Here is an 18,222-nt window from a genome sequence, read left to right as displayed (position 1 = left end):
CCAGTGCACCATGCACCTGTCTCCTATAAAAGGGTCCAAGGTGGAGAATAAAGAGATGCCCCCAATGCATTACTTGTTGTTGAAGTGACTGGTAAGGGCCATGTGGAGATAATGTAGATGCTGGACCCGCATAGATCAGATATTCATGGCAAAATACCCATTAGTACTGGCTGTATTGTATCTCATAACAACTAATTAACAATTAGTAAGATCCGTTAGTGTCTCAAAAGAGATATAGGCACCGATGAAATACAAAAGAGTTTGTATGGCATATTTGGTGTATAGCTGGCGAACAGAGTTGATACATTTCACCAGCAAAATAGTGAGTGCAGCTCTGGAGTATAATATAGGAAGTAACTCACGATCAGGATAAGTAATGCAATCTATGCAGACAGTGACTCTACCAGCAGAATAGTGAGTCCTGCTCTGGGGTTTAATACAGGATGTAACGCAGGATCAGTACAGAATCAGTAATGTAATTTATGTACACAATGACTGATCAAGCAGAATAGTGAGAGCAGCTCTGGAGTATAATACAGGATGTAACTCAGGATAAGTAATGTATGTACACAGTGACTGTGGTGGAGTGCACGGGGCAGGCAGCGGTAGTAGTCATGCGTACAGGGGAACAACAGGTCACAGCACAGGCTGTCATTAACCCCTCGCCTCTCCGTCGCCGCACCACACACAGGAGGACTCCGTATCAGTTTCACGCGACACCACATTCACATTATCAAGAAATAAAGTCCAGTCAAAGTTTCTTTTCTCAAAACAAGCCAACTTTATTTTGCGTTATCTTCCGCATCATCTCTGTCTGTGCTTCGCCGGCACCGATACTCTTCCCATAGGGGTTCCTTACACTCTTTCTTCTCTCATACATAATTTAGCACCAGTCCGTATCTCTGGCACCTGAGTACTTTCTGTCACCTCTAGGCCTCTCCTTCAATTATTACACTTCACACTGGCACAAACCAGTTCATGAAGTCTGTTGAGCTGCTTCACCCCACCCACAAAGGATGCTAACACGTAAGAAGGACCGTAAATGACTGGGGTCTCATATCTGTGCCCAGGCCATCCAGCCATACCCTTCTACCTGAGGACGCACTGACCTTTCAGTGAGTGAATAATTAGTTGAGTATTAGCAGCCAGATGACCAGACCTCCGACCGTAGAACTAAACCTTTCTCCTTGGGGGACGCGGTTGACCAATCTGGGCCGAATCCAGCGTGTCACTGCCGAAGGGGCGACCCATAGGATCAGAATCGTCATGGTGGGGTTATTACTCGTACATCTTTCCAAGGGCTTTCCTCCTGTCTGCTTCCTATATCACCCTTTTATACATGCTACTCTCCTCTTCCTTAACTTTTCCCTGCTCACCCAGGTGCCAGGACAGCCATGCTAAAACACTGCCACCTGGTGGCTTTTTATATAATTCACATGCACATTATACTTACATTTTAGACATTATACATAGACCATCAGTGTACCGGCTACTTCTGCAGGGGTGGGCATAACCCTGACCCTCCTACAACTGCATCAGCAGAATAGTGAGCACAGCTTTGGAGTATAATACAGGATGTAACTCAGGATCAGTTCAGGATAAGTAATGTAATGTATGTACACAATGACTGCACCAGCAGAATAGTGAGTGCATGTCACAAGGAGATTTTTGCTGGCATCGCCAACTGTCATGGCAGCATCAGGATCTGTGGAAATGAAAGTTTCTGGCACTCTTCCTGCTAACTTTTCTGATGTCTGTGCAGGGAGACACAAGGGTTGACCCACAGACTTAGGCAGTCCTACAAGAGTTAATCTCTTTCATCACTTGCTGTGGGGAAGCCCATCATGTTCACTCCCCTCCTATATATGCTGGCTGACTAATCCATTAATGGCAGCTATAACTTACCTATACTGGTCTGGGTAGGTGTTATGATCCAGACTTCCTGGTGGTTGTTGTACATTATTGCTGTGAGCGGTTGTGATGTTAACCCTTGTTGTTTTTTTGTTGCTGCCTTTCTGCTCTTGCTTTTATCTTTATTCTCTTAAGCGGGCTTTACACGCTGCGATATATCTAACGAGATGTCGGCCGGGTCACGTCGTAAGTGACGCACATCCGGCATCGTTAGTGTTATCGTAGCGTGTGACAGCTATGAACGAGCAGAAATACTCACCTTCTCGTTCATCGTTGACACGTCGCTCATTTTCTAAAAATCGAACGTCCTGTTGTTCATTGTTCCCGAGGCAGCACACATCGCTCCGTGTGACACCCCAGGAACGCTGAACTGCAGCTTACCTGTGGCCGCCGCCAATGCAGAAGGAAGGAGGTGGGTGGGATGTTTACGTCCCGCTCATCTCCGCCCCTCCGCTTCTATTGGCCGTCCTCTGTGTGACGTCGCTGTGGTGCCGAACGTCCCTCCCCCTTCAGGAAGTGGATGTTCGCCGCCCACAGCGAGGTCGTTTGGAAGGTAAGTACATGTAACGGGGGGGTTACAACATTGTGCGACACAGGCAAGAAATTGCCCGTGCCGCACAAACGATGGGGGTGGGTGCGATCGCAAATGTGATCGCACGATTAATTGTAACGTGTAAAGCAGGCTTTACTGTTTATTCCTGTGGATTTGCAGTGTGACTCAATTTTGATTTTCCCCTCTCTGTCTTCATCTGTGTTTGCTTCACATGAAGAAATGGAAGGCATCTTAAAAAATTTTTTATACCAAAACTCCCCACCATGTGAAAAAATGGAACTGTACAGTGAGCGCGTCTTGCAACTCAGTCTGCAAGATGCCTGTCTCTTTGCCAGATCATGAACTGTTAGTGCGGTTGTTTTATGAGAATGCCAGGAATGCTACAGCTGCACTGAGAGCCTTTTGTCTTTTAAAAGACCTATAAACACGTACCGTGTTTTTCCAAAAATAAGACACTGTCTTGTACTTTTTTTGCCCCCCAAAAAAAGCACTAGGGCTTATTTTTGGAAGAGGTGTTATTCTTGGAGAAACACGGTTGGAGGGTAAGTTTACCCACAAAAAAGCAGACCCCCCCACTTCCCAGGAGACTCATACTTACCAGACCCGGACATCTGCGTGGCTCCCAGGTCGTCCCTGTGATCTCCGGTGGGTGCTGCACACCGTCCACCCCTGTTTCTGGCTGACACACAGCAGATCAGTGACACACAGCAGATCGCTGATCACGCTGAACACACACACCACATCCAGCGTTAAAGAATGCTTCCGGCTGCAGGGAATGATGGGAGGAAGTCACGTGTGTCTGCAGGTCCTGTTGCGGCAGGTCCTTGCGCTCCACTGCACTGCCTCTCAGGATTCTGCCAGCGAGAAGATATCGGTGTCGCTGGATGTGGTGAATATGTCTGAGATCCGATGTGTGTGTGATTTGATGTTTGTGTGTGTGATCCGATGTTTGTGTGTGCGATTTGCTTATGTGTGCGATCTGATTATGTGTGCGATCTGATTATATGTGCGATGCGACGTTTGTGTGTGTGATCCGATGTTTGTGTGTGCGATCTGATTATGTGTGCGATCTGATTATGTGTGTGATCCGATGTTTGTGTGTGGGATCCGATGTTTATGTGTGCGATCTGATTGTGTGTGTGAGATCGGATGTGTGCGGGGGTACGATCACTGCAGTTCCTCTGCCCTTGCATCTGGTGAGTGTGATTGCGAGGTGTCCGCTGTCTATAATGAAGTGTCCTGCAGTATCTAACTTTTTTAGCTGCACGGACACTTCATTATTGATCCGCGACTAGAGCTTATTGTCAGGGAGGGCTTATATTTAAGCCTTGCTCTGAAGGCTTGAAAATCTTGATCTTGAAAATGATGAAAATCCCTGCTAGGGCTTATTTTTGGGGGAGGTCTTATATTTGGTCTTATATTTGGTCTTATATTTGGAAAAACACGGTAGCAGTCCATTGGCTGTCAATTCGCTGAGACAGATGATGACACATTGTGAGGCAACAGGGTTACTGAGTGTTCAGCCATGGTGCGGGCGATGAGCGGTAAGCAGGGAGGTTGTGGAGGACATTTCCACTGCTGTCGTGGAACAGGGGACTAACAACCCTGCCGGGAACAGCAGTGTTTCCAGGCATTTGGGGCTCCCGTACATCACAGTGTGGAAAGTTCTCAGAAAGGTCTTGCGGACATACCCATACAAAATTAGCCATCATCAACAACTTCTTCCTCGTGACAATGATTCCCGCATGACATTTGCATTCATGTTTCTGGTGGGTGTGGAAGTGGATGGCAGTTGAACATGGAATGTTCAATGGTGTGATGAAGCACATTTTACCTGAATGGAATGGTGAACACACAAAACTGTCGCATATGGGCTACCGAAAATCTGCATGTGGTCGATGAGGTTCTGCTGTGCTCGCCAAAGGTAACCGTTTGGTGTGGCTTCACCTCATCATTCATCCTCGGACCGTTCATTTACGAAGAAATGAGGCCAACTGGGGTTGCTACCTGTTCCGTGACAGCAGGAAGATATCAGACAATGCTGGAAACAGTGGTCGTTCCGCAACTCCAACAGCAGCAGTGTCTTAAGACGACCACCTTCATGCATGATGGAGCACCTCCTCACATTGCAATTCGTGTGAAGAACATTTTCCAGATGATAGGATTTTGAGCCACTCCTTCGCCAATGCATGGCCACCGTGTTTGCCTGAGCTCAAACCTTGTGATTTCTGGTTGTGGGGACACTTTAAAGAGAGTGTTTATCGGGGAAATGTCGACACCCTGGCTGACCTCAAAGGCCACTTCATTTTGGAAGTGCGCAGCATCCCACCAGACATGTTCTGCATAGGATGAACATGATCACCATACATGATGGCGGCCATATTGAACTGTTATGCTAGTCTGTGGAACAATTGTGACATCTCCAATTATCGACACACGGTTTTTAGGCCGCTCACTCACTGTACAGCGCATTAGTTTCACCTTGTGGGGAGTTTTAGTATAAAAAAAATATTTAAGATGCCTTCCGCTTCTCCATTCCTTGAATAGCATACATACCAATTTTCAGCCAATTCTGTCCACTGGGTCAGTCTGCACACAGCTCCAAATAACTTAGGTAATTTCATGGAAACATTGTAAGTTGATGTTCATTTATTTCTGTATTATTTATTATATTTGATTAATTTTTATTTACTGGGGAGTTAAATAGAGTTCATGAAACCACCATTCCATCCAGTGACATTAAATTAATTGGTAGCTTCAACTGAATATGTGATCACTTGATGATCGGCGGGGATCTGACCCTTTGTTTCCCAAATGATGCTGAAAATGATGTGGCTACTTTGATGGTGTATTGCTGCTGCCCTGGCCACACGACTGTGCAGGGATGAAGCTGCAGTATGACCCAGACGTGTGTACGCAGCTGTCCGTCTCAGTCTTACGAACAGAGGGAAAACCCTTGAAGTGTTGAACTCTATTCAGCACATGGTGAATACGGAGTAGACTGGAAACATCTCCTCCTCCAGCTAGGAACTGTTCTCCGCTCCTCCAGGAAACTTTCTGCACATTGTTCTGTGCTATAAACAGGATACAGACTGTGCTCGACTTGTGTAAAAAGACTTATTATTAGACTTACTATTAACAAACACAGTTTAGAATACAGAAGTAGAGTTTATGGGATTATAGTCCGCTGGAAGGAGATTGACTTTTCTGAATTATATTAAAAGCATTCTTATCAAAAGAAACATTGTCCTGGCGGATGTCACAGGCATTAATATAGTTTTACTATAAACAATTTTCTAGTATAAAGGAGGCTTTACACGCAGCAATATCGCCAGCGATATCGCTAGCGAGCGTACCCACCCCCGTCGTTTGTGCGTCACGGGCAAATCGCTGCCCGTGGCGCACAATATCGTTAGGACCCGTCACACAGACTTACCTGCCTAGCGACGTCGCTGTGGCCGATGAACCGCCTCCTTTCTAAGGGGGCGGTTCGTGCGGTGTCACAGCGGCGTCACTAAGCGGCCGCCCAATAGTAGCGGAGTGGCGGAGATGAGCAGCCGTAACATGCAACCCACCTCCTTCCCTCCTCATTGCCGGCGGCCGCAGGTACGCTGTAGTTCGTTATTCCCAAGGTGTCACACATAGCGATGTGTGCTGCCTCGAGAACGACGAACAACCTGCATCCTCAACAATCAACGATTTTTTGAAAATGAGCGACGTGTCAACGATGGACGATTTGGTGAGTATTTTCAATCGTTAACGGCTGCTCGTTGGTGTCACACGCAACGACGTCACTGTGTGTCACGGAATCCGTGACCCCGGCGATATATCGTTAGATATGTCATTGCGTGGCCTTAAGCCTGTTTTATGTTCAAATATACTGTGAATTTGGTGCTTTGGATGCTTCCTTGACTTGCACTCTACAACAACAGTAAAAAGATCCACACCAAAATCCACACAGTTTGGTGCAGATTTCCCTGCTGATCCTCACAGAGTTGATGTAGGCTTGGCAAAGTGAGACAGATGAAGCAGATTGAGACAAACTAGGCACAGCAGAGTTGACTGATCAACATAGCAGAGCTGAGTAGGTCAGGGGTCTCACAGCAATATAGCAAAGCCCAGCTCTTTATCAGACTTAAGTAGGATAGGAGACGCACTGTAGTGATGTAGCAGAGCATATTTGAGTAAGTCACATGACATGAAAAAAGTAACAATGTAGCAGAGTCCTGTAATGTAGTAAAGTTAAGTACAGTCCGTAACAAAAGTTCTGTCACTTATCCATGTTATGTAAATAAAAACTTGTAACCTGACTTTAAATTCATTCATTGGTTTTATAAATTGCTCTTTTGAAAGCTGAAACCCTCCCAAATTTGGTTTAGGTTATGAAAATAAAGTTGCTGCAAAGCTGAAATATTGATCATTTAATGAACACAGAAAGGTCAGATTTTGGCAAGACAAAAGTTTTGTCGCCCACAAAAGGTAATGTGAAATTCAAACAAATAATGAACTTCTAATACAAAGATATGTTGCATAACATTGGTGAATATTTTGTTTTTCTTCCATGAGCTTGAAGGACTACATCCATGCGGTTGAACAATGATTGATACAATTGATGAAGTCATCAGGAATAGCAAAGAATGCAGTCTTACATGCCTCCCAGAGTTCCTCTAGATCAGACCTGGGCAAGGGGCGGCCCGCGGGCCACATCCGGCCCGCCTACTCTCTGTGACCGGCCCGCCTGGCTCAGGGTGTCCTTGCTGGCCGGTCACTGATGAGAGCAATCTGACCTGTTGTCCGGAGCTCCAGGCTCCGGGAGGCGCGTGGTCAGATTGCCCTCATCAGTGCCCGGGCAAATGCCGGGGCCCTGGAGAGCCGGGGGGGCCCACTCGGCCTCGTCAGTTCTGGTGACCCTTGGCCAGGGCCCACTCGCCTTAGTTCTGCTGCCCCCGGGCCGAGTTCCGGGGACCGCAGTCCTCGGCAGGAATCTGCAGCGCCGTCACTTTAAGGATCAAAGACTTCCTGGTTGAACTTAATCTGTGGGCGGAGCTACCGGCCGGCGTCCTGCTCATCCCACAGATGAAAGAGTTGCAGTGCCAGCCAGTGACCCCCAGCACAGTGCTTCTTTCCGGCTCTGTGTGGGCCCCCTCTCCACCTTGAGCTGAGCGGTATGTGCCCTCCCCACCCCCCGATTTATGGGCCCTGGTGAGCTGTATGGGCCCTTCTCCCCCCTAGGTGTATTCCCTGCAAACCCCCCCCCCCGGTGCCGTATGTGCTGGGCCCCAGAGCCGCGTGTGTGTCTGTCTGTATGTATATATGTAGCAGAGCTATGTGTGTATGTATGTATATATGTAGCAGAGCTATGTATGTATATATGTAGCAGAGCTATGTGTGTATGTATGTAGCAGAGCTATGTGTGTATGTAGCAGAGCAATGTGTATGTATGTATATATGTAGCAGAGCTATGTGTGTCTGTATGTAGCAGTGCTATGTGTGTATGTAGCAGTGCTATGTGTGTATGTATGTAGCAGAGCTATGTGTGTATGTATGTAGCAGAGCTATGTGTGTCTGTATGTAGCAGAGCTATGTGTGTCTGTATGTAGCAGTGCTATGTGTGTATGTAGCAGTGCTGTGTGTATGTATGTAGCAGAGCTTTGTGTGTCTGTATGTAGTAGTGCTATGTGTGTATGTATGTAGCAGAGCTATGTATGTAGTAGAGCTATGTGTGTATGTATGTAGCAGAACTATGTATGTATGTAGCAGAGCTATGTGTGTCTGTAGCAGAGCTATGTGTGTCTGTAGCAGAGCTATGTGTGTCTGTATGTATGCAGCAGAGCTGTGTGTCTGTAGGCATGTATAATGTGTATCTATGTATGTCAGTGTATATGGCTGTATAGATGTGTCCGTTCTATATGTATTTTTGTGAGTTTGTCTTTAAATATGTATGTGCACGTATGTGTGTCTGCGTGTTGATGGGGCCCACTGGGACTCTTCCGCCCGGGGCCCACAAAAACCTGGAGCCGGCCCTGACCCTCATCACACGCTGCGTGTCGGGTAGGAAACAGAGGACAGATCCTGAAGCTCCGCACAGTGTAGGCAGCGGAACGCAGGAATCTCTCCTCTGTTCCTTGCCCGACACTTTTCTCTGTGACACACACGCGCCCTGATATCGTCAGTACGGCGCGTGTGTCATTTGAAAAGTTCCCGCCCGGCAGGAGAAGCTGCAGAGGCGGGGGCCGTATGGAGAGAGGCAGCGGCGGGGGCTCCTAGGAATACAGCGTCGGCGCAGCCTGGCCATGTGAAGGAGAAGCAGCTCAGCGGGGGGCTCGTACGGAGGTGTCTGAGGACGGGAACGATAAGAAGAGAGGTGAGTGGTTACTAGTAACCTGCGGGGACAATGGGGGCGGGCAGGCGGGGGGCTGGGGGAGAGGGGTAACTTTTGACAAATATTTGGGGTGTAGTGGTTTAGTATATGGGAATGTAGTTTTACAGGTGTGGTATATGGGGGGGTGTAGTGGTGTAGTTTTATAGGTGTGTAGTGGTGTAGTATAATACAGGTGTATATAGGAGTGTAGTATAATACTACACCCCTATATACACCTGTATTATACTACACCACTACACCCCTATATACACCTGTAATATACTGCACCCCTATATACACCTGTATTATACTACACCCCTATATACACCTGTATTATACTACACCACTACACCCCTATATACACCTGTATTATACTATACCCCTATATACACCTGTATTATACTACACCCCTATATACATCTGTATTATACTACACCACTACACCCCTATATACACCTGTATTATACAGGTGTATATAGGGGTGTAGTATAATACAGGTGTATATAGGGGTGTAGTGGTGTAGTATATTACAGGTGTATATAAGGGTGTAGTGGTGTAGTATATTACAGGTGTATATGGGGTGTAGTGGTGTAGTATATTACAGGTGTAGTGGTGTAGTATAATACAGGTGTTTATAGGGGTGTAGTGGTGTAGTATAATACAGGTGTAGTATATAGGAGTGTAGTATAATACAAGTGTAGTATATAGGGGTGTAGTGATGTAGTATAATACAAGTGTAGTATATAGGGGTGTAGTGATGTAGTATAATACAAGTGTAGTATATAGGGGTGTAGTGATGTAGTATAATACAAGTGTAGTATATAGGGGTGTAGTAATGTAGTATAATACAAGTGTAGTATATAGGGGTGTAGTGATGTAGGTTATCACAGGTGTAGTATATAGTGATGTGCTGCAGTTTATTACAGGTGTAGTATATAGTGATGTAGCATATTACAGGTGTATATAGGGGTGTAGTGATGCAATATATAGTGGTATAGTATATAGAGGTGTAGTTTATTACAGGTGTAGTGTATACTGATGTATATTACAGGTGTAGTATGTGGTGGGTGTAGTGATGTAGTATATTGGGATTGTGTGTGTATGTATACATTGTGTGTATGTGTATATATATTATACACGCACAGTATATATGCGTGTTTGTGTGTATATATATATATATATATATATATATATATATGTAGAACCGAGTTAATTATATTAGTCCGGCCCTCTAAAACCATCCCAATTTCTCATGCGGCCCCATGGGAAAATTAATTGCCCACCCCTGCTCTAGATTCTTTGGTTTTGTCTTCCAAGATTCCTCTTTCATCCTACCCCAAACAGGCTCAATGATGTTCATGTCTGGTGACTGGGCTGGCCAGTCCTTGAGCACCTTGATCTTCTTTGCCAGGAGGAACTTTGTTGTAGAGATGGATGTATGAGATGGAGCACCATCCTGCTGGAGAATTTGACCCCTTTTATGATTGGGAATGTAAGAGGTAGCTAATACTTCTTGATATTTTAGGCTATTGATATTGCCTTCCGCCTTGCAAATATTTCGCACACCCCCATACTGAATGTAACCCCAGACCATGATCATTCCACCACCAAACTTAACTGTTTTCTGGATCCATACGGGCTCCAGTAGGTCTCCTGCAGTATTTGTGGTGGCTGTGGTGTAATTCAACTGAAGATTCATCAGTAAAATCCACCTTCTGACACTTTTCCAGTGTCCATCTGTTTAGCAGGCTGTGGGACTTTAGAAATGCCACACGTTTTTTTAATTGCCTTTTGTTTAGTGCTGGTTTCTGGGCAGTGATTCGACAATGGAGGCCATTTCGAGACAGAATCCTACAAACTGTTCTAGATGACACAGGGATTTGAGGTGACCAGGCCTGTTGGAGCTCTGCTGCAGTGGAAGATGGGCTGGCTTTGGATTTTCTAACCAACAAACATTCCTCCTGAGCAGTTGTCTTGCGGGGTCTGCCGGACCTGGGCTTTTCAAAAACATCTCCAGTCTCTTCAAATCTTTTTTTAATTCTTTGTGCTTGATGCTGAGACACATTAAAGGTGCCAGACACCTCTGCAGTGGATCTGATCTACAGCCTCTTGATAATCAAGGCTTTGGTCACAGGAGGGATTTTTGGCATGTTGTCAGAGGTCAAGTTGCTGTTCAACTGAAGGTCTGGGGTGCTGGGTTTCTTTTTATACACACCCACTAATTAACTGACCATTTAGGGAGCACAGGTGAGGATGTAAACTAGGATTGGGTGCATTATATGACAAGGCAACAAAACTTTTGTCTTGCCAAAATCTGACCTTTCTGTGTTCATTAAATGATCAATTTTTCAGCAATATGACAACTTTGCAGCGTTATTTTCGTAACCTAAACCAAATTTGGGAGAGTTTCAGCTTTCAAAAGAGTAATTTATGAAACCAATGGATGAATTTAAAGTCAGGTTATAAGCTTTTATTTACATAACATGGATAAGCGACAGAACTTTTGTCAGGGACTGTAGTTCAGGAGACTCACTATAATGATGTAGCAGAACACAGCTATGTAGCAGATTTGAGTGGTTCACAATACAAACGTTTCAATGTAGCAGAGCTTAGTAGATGGGGACACTAGCTAAAATGATGTAGCAGAACCCAGTGATGTAGCAGAGCTGATTGTTGTAGTAGATCTCAGTGGAATAGTAAAGCTGGGTATATCAGGTGAGTTAAGGGTGCTTGACACGCTGCGATCTCGCTAGCAAGATTGCTAGCGAGCATACCCGCCGCCGTCGGTTGTGCGTCACAGGCAAATCGCTGCCCGTGACGCACAACATCGCTTACACCCGTCACACGGACTTACCTTCCCTGCGGCGTCGCTGTGGCCGGCAAACCGCCTCCTTTCTAAGGGGGCGGTTCATGTGGCGTCACAGTGACGTCACACGGCAGCCGTCCAATAGAAGCGGAGGGGCGGAGATGAGCGGAACGAACATCCCGCCCACCTCCTTCATTCCTCATTGCGGGCGGCCGCACGTACGAGGTTGTTCCTCGTTCCTGCAGTGTCACAAATAGCGATTTGTGCTGCCGCAGGAACGACAAATAACCTCGGTACTGACCAGACAGCGATTTTTGTTAAATGAACGACATATAACAGACCAACGATTTTTGCCTCTTTTGGAATCGTTTAAGGTCGCTCATAGGTGTTAAACGCTTCGATGTCGCTAACGACGTCGGATGTGCGTCACAAACACCATGAACCCGACGATATACCGTTATCGATGTCGCAGCGTGTAAATGGCCCTTTATTGTAGTGAAGTAGTTGATCCCAGTGAAACAACATGCACAATCATACCTGCTGCCGCCAGAGACCTCATGGCGCAAGACCTCAGGAGTGTTCGCTGGATACCATAGAGGAACAGAAGGTGCTGGCTGGAGCAGGGGACGTGATGCCGGAGTTGGGACAGGAGAGTAATAGTGACTTATGTATACAGTTTAAGCTTGGGGAATCTTCAAAGATATTCTTAGGCCTTTTGTATTTAGTTTTGGAGCTATCTGTTTTAAATATGCAAACTAGAGATTTACTTTAAATTATGAAGTACACATTTACGTTTAAAAATCTCTATAGAAGTAAAGATTTATTTTAATTTCCGATTCAATTTGACCCTTTCTTGAAGCCATGATGCAAAAAGGTTCAAGGGCAAAATATTAAGGCATCAGGAAGTGAATACTTCATAGAGCAATTGCTCCACCTTCTGTTAAATCTTGTCATTACGTTTGCACTCAGAAGAAAACCAAGGACAACCTCTACAGGCAATGTGGAGAAATGTTCTGTATAAAAAAGCCATGATGATAATAAATAGGTGTATAATACGACAAGCTTTTTGGTGTGGCCTCAATGAATTGGACTTGTTTTTCCAGCATATCCGACAGGTGAACGATTAGACAGAGATCTTGGGAATTTGGAGACAAGTCATAACCTTTATCCCAGATCATTGCCCCATGACACCTAATCCACTAACTTGTGTTCTTCCCATTGTGCATATTGTTGCCATTTGTTTTCCAAGTAATGTAAATGACGCACATGCATCCAACCAAATACGTGATGTAAAATGTGATGCATTAGACCAGGACACTTTCTTCCATTGCTCTGTGGTCCATTTCTGATACTCATGTGGTCATTGTAGGCACTTTTGGCAATGGACAGGAGACAGAAAGGCACTCCGATCAGCCTGCAAAAAGCTGCAATGCTCTGTGTTCTGACACTTTTCTATCTTATCTGCGATGCTCTGCATGCTTTGATACTTTTTTTCATCATATCTGTGATGCTCTGCATGCTTTGATACTTTTCTGTAATCGCTGTGGTACAGTGCATATTTTAATACCTTTCTATCATAGCTGTGATGCTCTACAAACTCGGACACCTAAAGTAAAGACGAAGCCAGTGCCTGACGAAGGCACTCGCCGAAACGAACGTCCATCGTGTGGGCGCCTTTCCCCAGTTCAACTCCGTGTATAGCGTGCACTTGCACGTTGGTAAGTTTACCGCTTATACTAATATTTGTGTCATCATCTATTACATGGTATCAGGTGGTGTATATGGTATTTATGGAGGGTCAAATATAGTCCACAATTTTCTTGCCATTCATGAGTGCATCACCCTATTTATTTGGATTAAATATATTGTCATTTAATATTGGTACTATTTATCATTAACTTCTCTTTTGTGAGATATAGTTGTTATTGTAACCTCTGATACCATAGGGGGCTTTACACGCAACGACATCGCTAACGAGATTTCGTTGGGGTCACGAAATTCGTGACGCACATCCGGCCTCGTTAGCGACGTCGTTGCGTGTGAAATGTACGAGCGACCGCTAGCGATCAAAATTACTCACCTTATCGTTGATCGTTGACACGTCGTTCATTTCCCAAATGTCGTTGCTGGTTCAGGATGCAGGTTATTGGTTGTTCCTGAGGCAGCACACATCGCTACTTGTGACACCCCAGGAACGACGAACAACACCGTACTTGCGTCCTCTGGCAATGAGGTGGGTGTGTCTTTCATTCGGCTGCTCTCCGCCCCTCTGCTTCAATTGGACGCCTGCCGTGTGACGTCGCTGTGACGCCGCACAAACCGCCCCCTTAGAAAAGAGGCTGTTCGCCGGCCACAGCGACGTTGCTTGGAAGGTAAGTCCGTGTGACAGGGCCTAGCGATTTTGTGCGGGCAGCGATTTGCCCGTGACGCACAAATGACAAGTATGATCAGCAAGTATGATCGGCAGTATGGGGCAAGTATGATCGGCAAGTATGATCGGCAGCGACATCGCTAGCGATGTCGCTGCGTGTAAAGTGGCCTTATGTATCCAATCATTTTGTCTTTTGTGAGTGTTGTGCTTATTGTCCACTATTAACACTAAATGCATTGGATACTCCATTACTCACCTTCCTTTTTTCTGTTGTTTTCTTTTATTATTCTCACACCCATTCATTTTTAATAAAGAATAATTTTTGCATTAGGATGTCTGATTGCTTTTTTCTGTTTTGGGTTGATACTCTGACAGATTTCTATCAAAGCTGTGATGCTCTTCATCCTCTGATATCTTTCTATCATGGCTGCAATGCGCTTTGTGTTCTAGCTCCTTTTTACCATAGCTCTGATGCAAAAGACAAAAAAGTGGGCACATTCATTTAGTGGTCAGCAAAGACACTGGTACTGGGGGCACCTGAGACACAGCATGAGCATGAAACGCAGAAGTGCTATAGAGGTACCTCAGGAGGGGGAAATTAATGGACAACTGTAACAGAGGAATTATAGAGTGATAAAAGAATGTACGTTTGGAACACCAATGGTGTGAACAAGATGCAAGACTCAAAAATATACAACTAAACAATAGGATAAAGAGTTGCACACCAGTCACAATGTATGTGGGAAGGATGAAAAGCAGAACTGCTATGGGAATACTAGACTGAAAAATACAATGGACTATCTGAAAAAAGTGAAAAACATGAAAATGGTATATGCATAACTGCTCTGAATGAGAGATGTTTAGCCATTGTATTGATCAATGCAAAGGAGCTCCAAAACCAAACGCCAAGGTGATCTCTATTTTTGGGGTCCCTATCCTATGTGTGACCTCACCTGCAGTTAAAAAACTTGCTCTGTATGGGAAGCAAAGGACCAAGCTATATATGTGAAATAAGATACATGGCTATGGGTGGGGCAGGGTTCTCAGACAGAAAATGCATACTAATTAAAGAATTATTATTTGAATTAATTATTTGAATTATAGAGTGAGGCTTAAAGGGAACCTGTCAGGTCCAATATGCTCCCAGAACCACAAACCGCTCTGGGTGCATATTGCTAATCCCTGCCTAACCGTCCCTCCACCTTGAAGCATAGATAAAGGGATCTTTCAAAAAATTATTTCTAAAGATCTTTTATCTTATGCTAATGAGTGCGGGGACTAGTCCCCTGGGCGTTAGTTCCCCTGGCTAGTCAGCCCCATTAGCATGTTAGTATGCCCACAGGGGTGAACTAACATGCTAATGAATGCGCAGCATCAGATGATGATCTCACTCATCTCTCTGTTGCCATCGCCGCCGGACGTTGGATTTTGGCTAAGTCCGCATGACCCTGGACTTTCGGTCATGCGCACTACTTCAGTTTGAAGCCGGGACGCGTACACCTGGCTTCATAATGTGCATGACCGAAACTCCGGGGTGATGCGTACTGAGCCGAAATCCCCTGTCAGACGTGATGGCAGCGGACAGGTGAGTGAGTTAATCCGCTGACGAACATTCATTAGCATGTTAGCACACCGACAGGGGCATGCTAACATGCTAATGGGGCCAACTAGCAAGGGAAGTAACGCCCTTGGTAAAAGTCTCCGCACTCATTAGCATATGATAAAAGATCTTTAGAAATACTCTTTCTAAAGATCCTTTTATGTATGCTACTAGATGCAGAGACAGTTAGGCAGGGATTAGCAATATGCACCCAGAACTGCTCGTGGTTCTGGGTGCATATTGCACATGACAGGTTCACTTTAAGTCAGAAATGCTATAGTGCATTTGGTACAAGTAAAATATATCTTTGTACCGTGTTAGCCATTAAAAGGTATCAACCACTGAGGACTTTTTGTTCTTTTAAACAATTTTTTTATAGTGCATTTGGGACATTCATTATTGGAGACAATAAAAGGGGCAACTAAGGAAGAAACACTGTGGGTGGAATATGGGGCTGTGGAACTAGATAGGCACTTTGGGCAGATTCACTTTACAGCGTACCTAAGGCACAGTATAGGGGCAATTGAGGACCAGTATGGAGCATCTGAGACACATCATCATGGGCAGAAACACTGTAAGGGACACCTAGGGAAGGGGGAAATTAAGAACATCTGGGACAGAAGTACTGTAGAATAGCAGACATTTTATTTGGGAACCTGGGACAGGCACTATAAAAGGCATTTAGGACAGATGCACAAGAAGGGCACCCAGGACATAGGTGCTATAGGTAAAATATGGGGAAATCAAACTAGAATGGGAAGAATGGGCAATGGGGACACAAACACTAAAGATGAAACTTGTATGAGAACCTGGGAATAACAGAAAAACATTTGTGAAATAATTGGTAAGAGCAAGAAGAGGCACATTGAGCAAAGACAAAGGGGCCACATGGGACAGAATCACTTTAGGGGTACTTTGCACGTTGCGACATCGCTACTGCGATCTCGTCGGGGTCAAATCGAAAGTGACGCACATCCGGCACCGGTAACGACGTCGCAATGTGTAAAGCCTAGAAGCACCGATAAACGATCGCAAAAGCGTTTCAAAATTGGTGATCTGTGTCACGTCGGTCACTTCCATAATTTCGCTGCAGCGACAGGTACGATGTTGTTCCTCGTTCCTGCGGCAGCACACATCGCTGTGTATGAAGCCACAGGAGCGAGGAACATCGCCTTACCTGCGTCCCGCCTGCAATGAGGAAGGACGGAGGTGGGCAGGATGTTTACGTCCCGCTCCTCTCCGCCCCTCCGTTTCTATTGGCCGCCTGCCGTGTGGCGTCGCTGTGACGCCGCACGACCCGCCCCCTTGGGAAGGAGGCGGGTCGCCGGCCAGAGCGACGTCGCAGGACAGGTAAGTGCGTGTGAAGCTGCCGCAGCGATAAAGTTCGCTACGGCAGCTATCACAAGATATCGCATGTGCGACGGGGGCGGGGACTATCACGCTCGGCATCGCTACAATCGGCTAGCGATGTAGCAGCGTGCAAAGTACCCCTTAGTATTCATATTTGGCTAGCACACATTGTTATGGGAGCTTCATTCAGCTTTTTGGGATCAGTATAAGCAATTTTCAGGTGTTTGAAGGTGTGAAGTATATAACTAATAGGCTGCGGTCACGCAAGCATATAGCATTGGATGCGATATGCTAATGACACTTTCCTCAATCTCTGCTGCGAGCGTGAGACAAGTGCCATTCACTGTGATCCGATTCTCTTGCGTGTGAGAATTGTATCATAGGTACCAAGATGGAGAGCTTAATCTTTCCATCTTCTCTATTGTCTGTCTTGGTGTATATCTGACTGCACTCAGATGACATTCGAGTGCAGTCCAGTGCTTCACACTCACCCATAGACTTGTATAGATGCGCATGATCTAATTTGCAGAGGCACTCGATTGTTTTCTCATGCCAAATCGGCATGAGAAAAAAGCTGGAGATCTATGCCTCATTGAATAACATTGTTCAGAGTGCATTGCGTTTTTTTTCTCGCATTACACTTGTCTGATTTATACGCTCATGTGAACGAGGCCTTAATCTAGTTGTTATGCTGTAAAAAAAAAGATCTTGAGGCTGACAGTGCAATTATGAGCGGCACAGACCTATTTAGATGTTATCAGTATGAGATGGTTACACCTTTCTGCTAGTTTCCAGACATGTCTTTGTGTGCTCATTCTTCATTCCAGTTAGTGTTTCATTGCAGCACTCCCAGAGGTTCAAAAGGGTACTGCAACTGGGATGTAATAAATATGTAAACATTCACATTAGGTCTATACAAAATTAACGCCAAGATTCCTTTGTAAAAATGAGTTACATTCACACATTATATAGAAATGTACTGTATGTAAGGAACACCCCCTATTATAATAACATACTTTTAAAGCGGCGGGTGTCACAGGTGACAGACAGTCATGTGGTTTCTGGCAATAGACGGTCACAGCATTTGGCTGCGGAAAATGCTCCCTGATTTTCTATTGTTCCTGTTTTCAGTATTCATTGTAATAGGTAGCTTTCCTGCTAGATTTACATCTGTCCCCCTTTTGGATCCAGCATAAGCACGCCTTTCACCCAGCTGCTGATGATCAGTATTTTCTTGGTGCTTAATTACTCCCTTCTGTCCTGGACTGGT

This window comes from Anomaloglossus baeobatrachus, chromosome 12 (genome assembly GCF_048569485.1).
Source record: "Anomaloglossus baeobatrachus isolate aAnoBae1 chromosome 12, aAnoBae1.hap1, whole genome shotgun sequence".
Lineage (NCBI taxonomy): Eukaryota > Metazoa > Chordata > Amphibia > Anura > Aromobatidae > Anomaloglossus > Anomaloglossus baeobatrachus.
Note: the sequence above shows the minus strand (reverse complement) of the source record.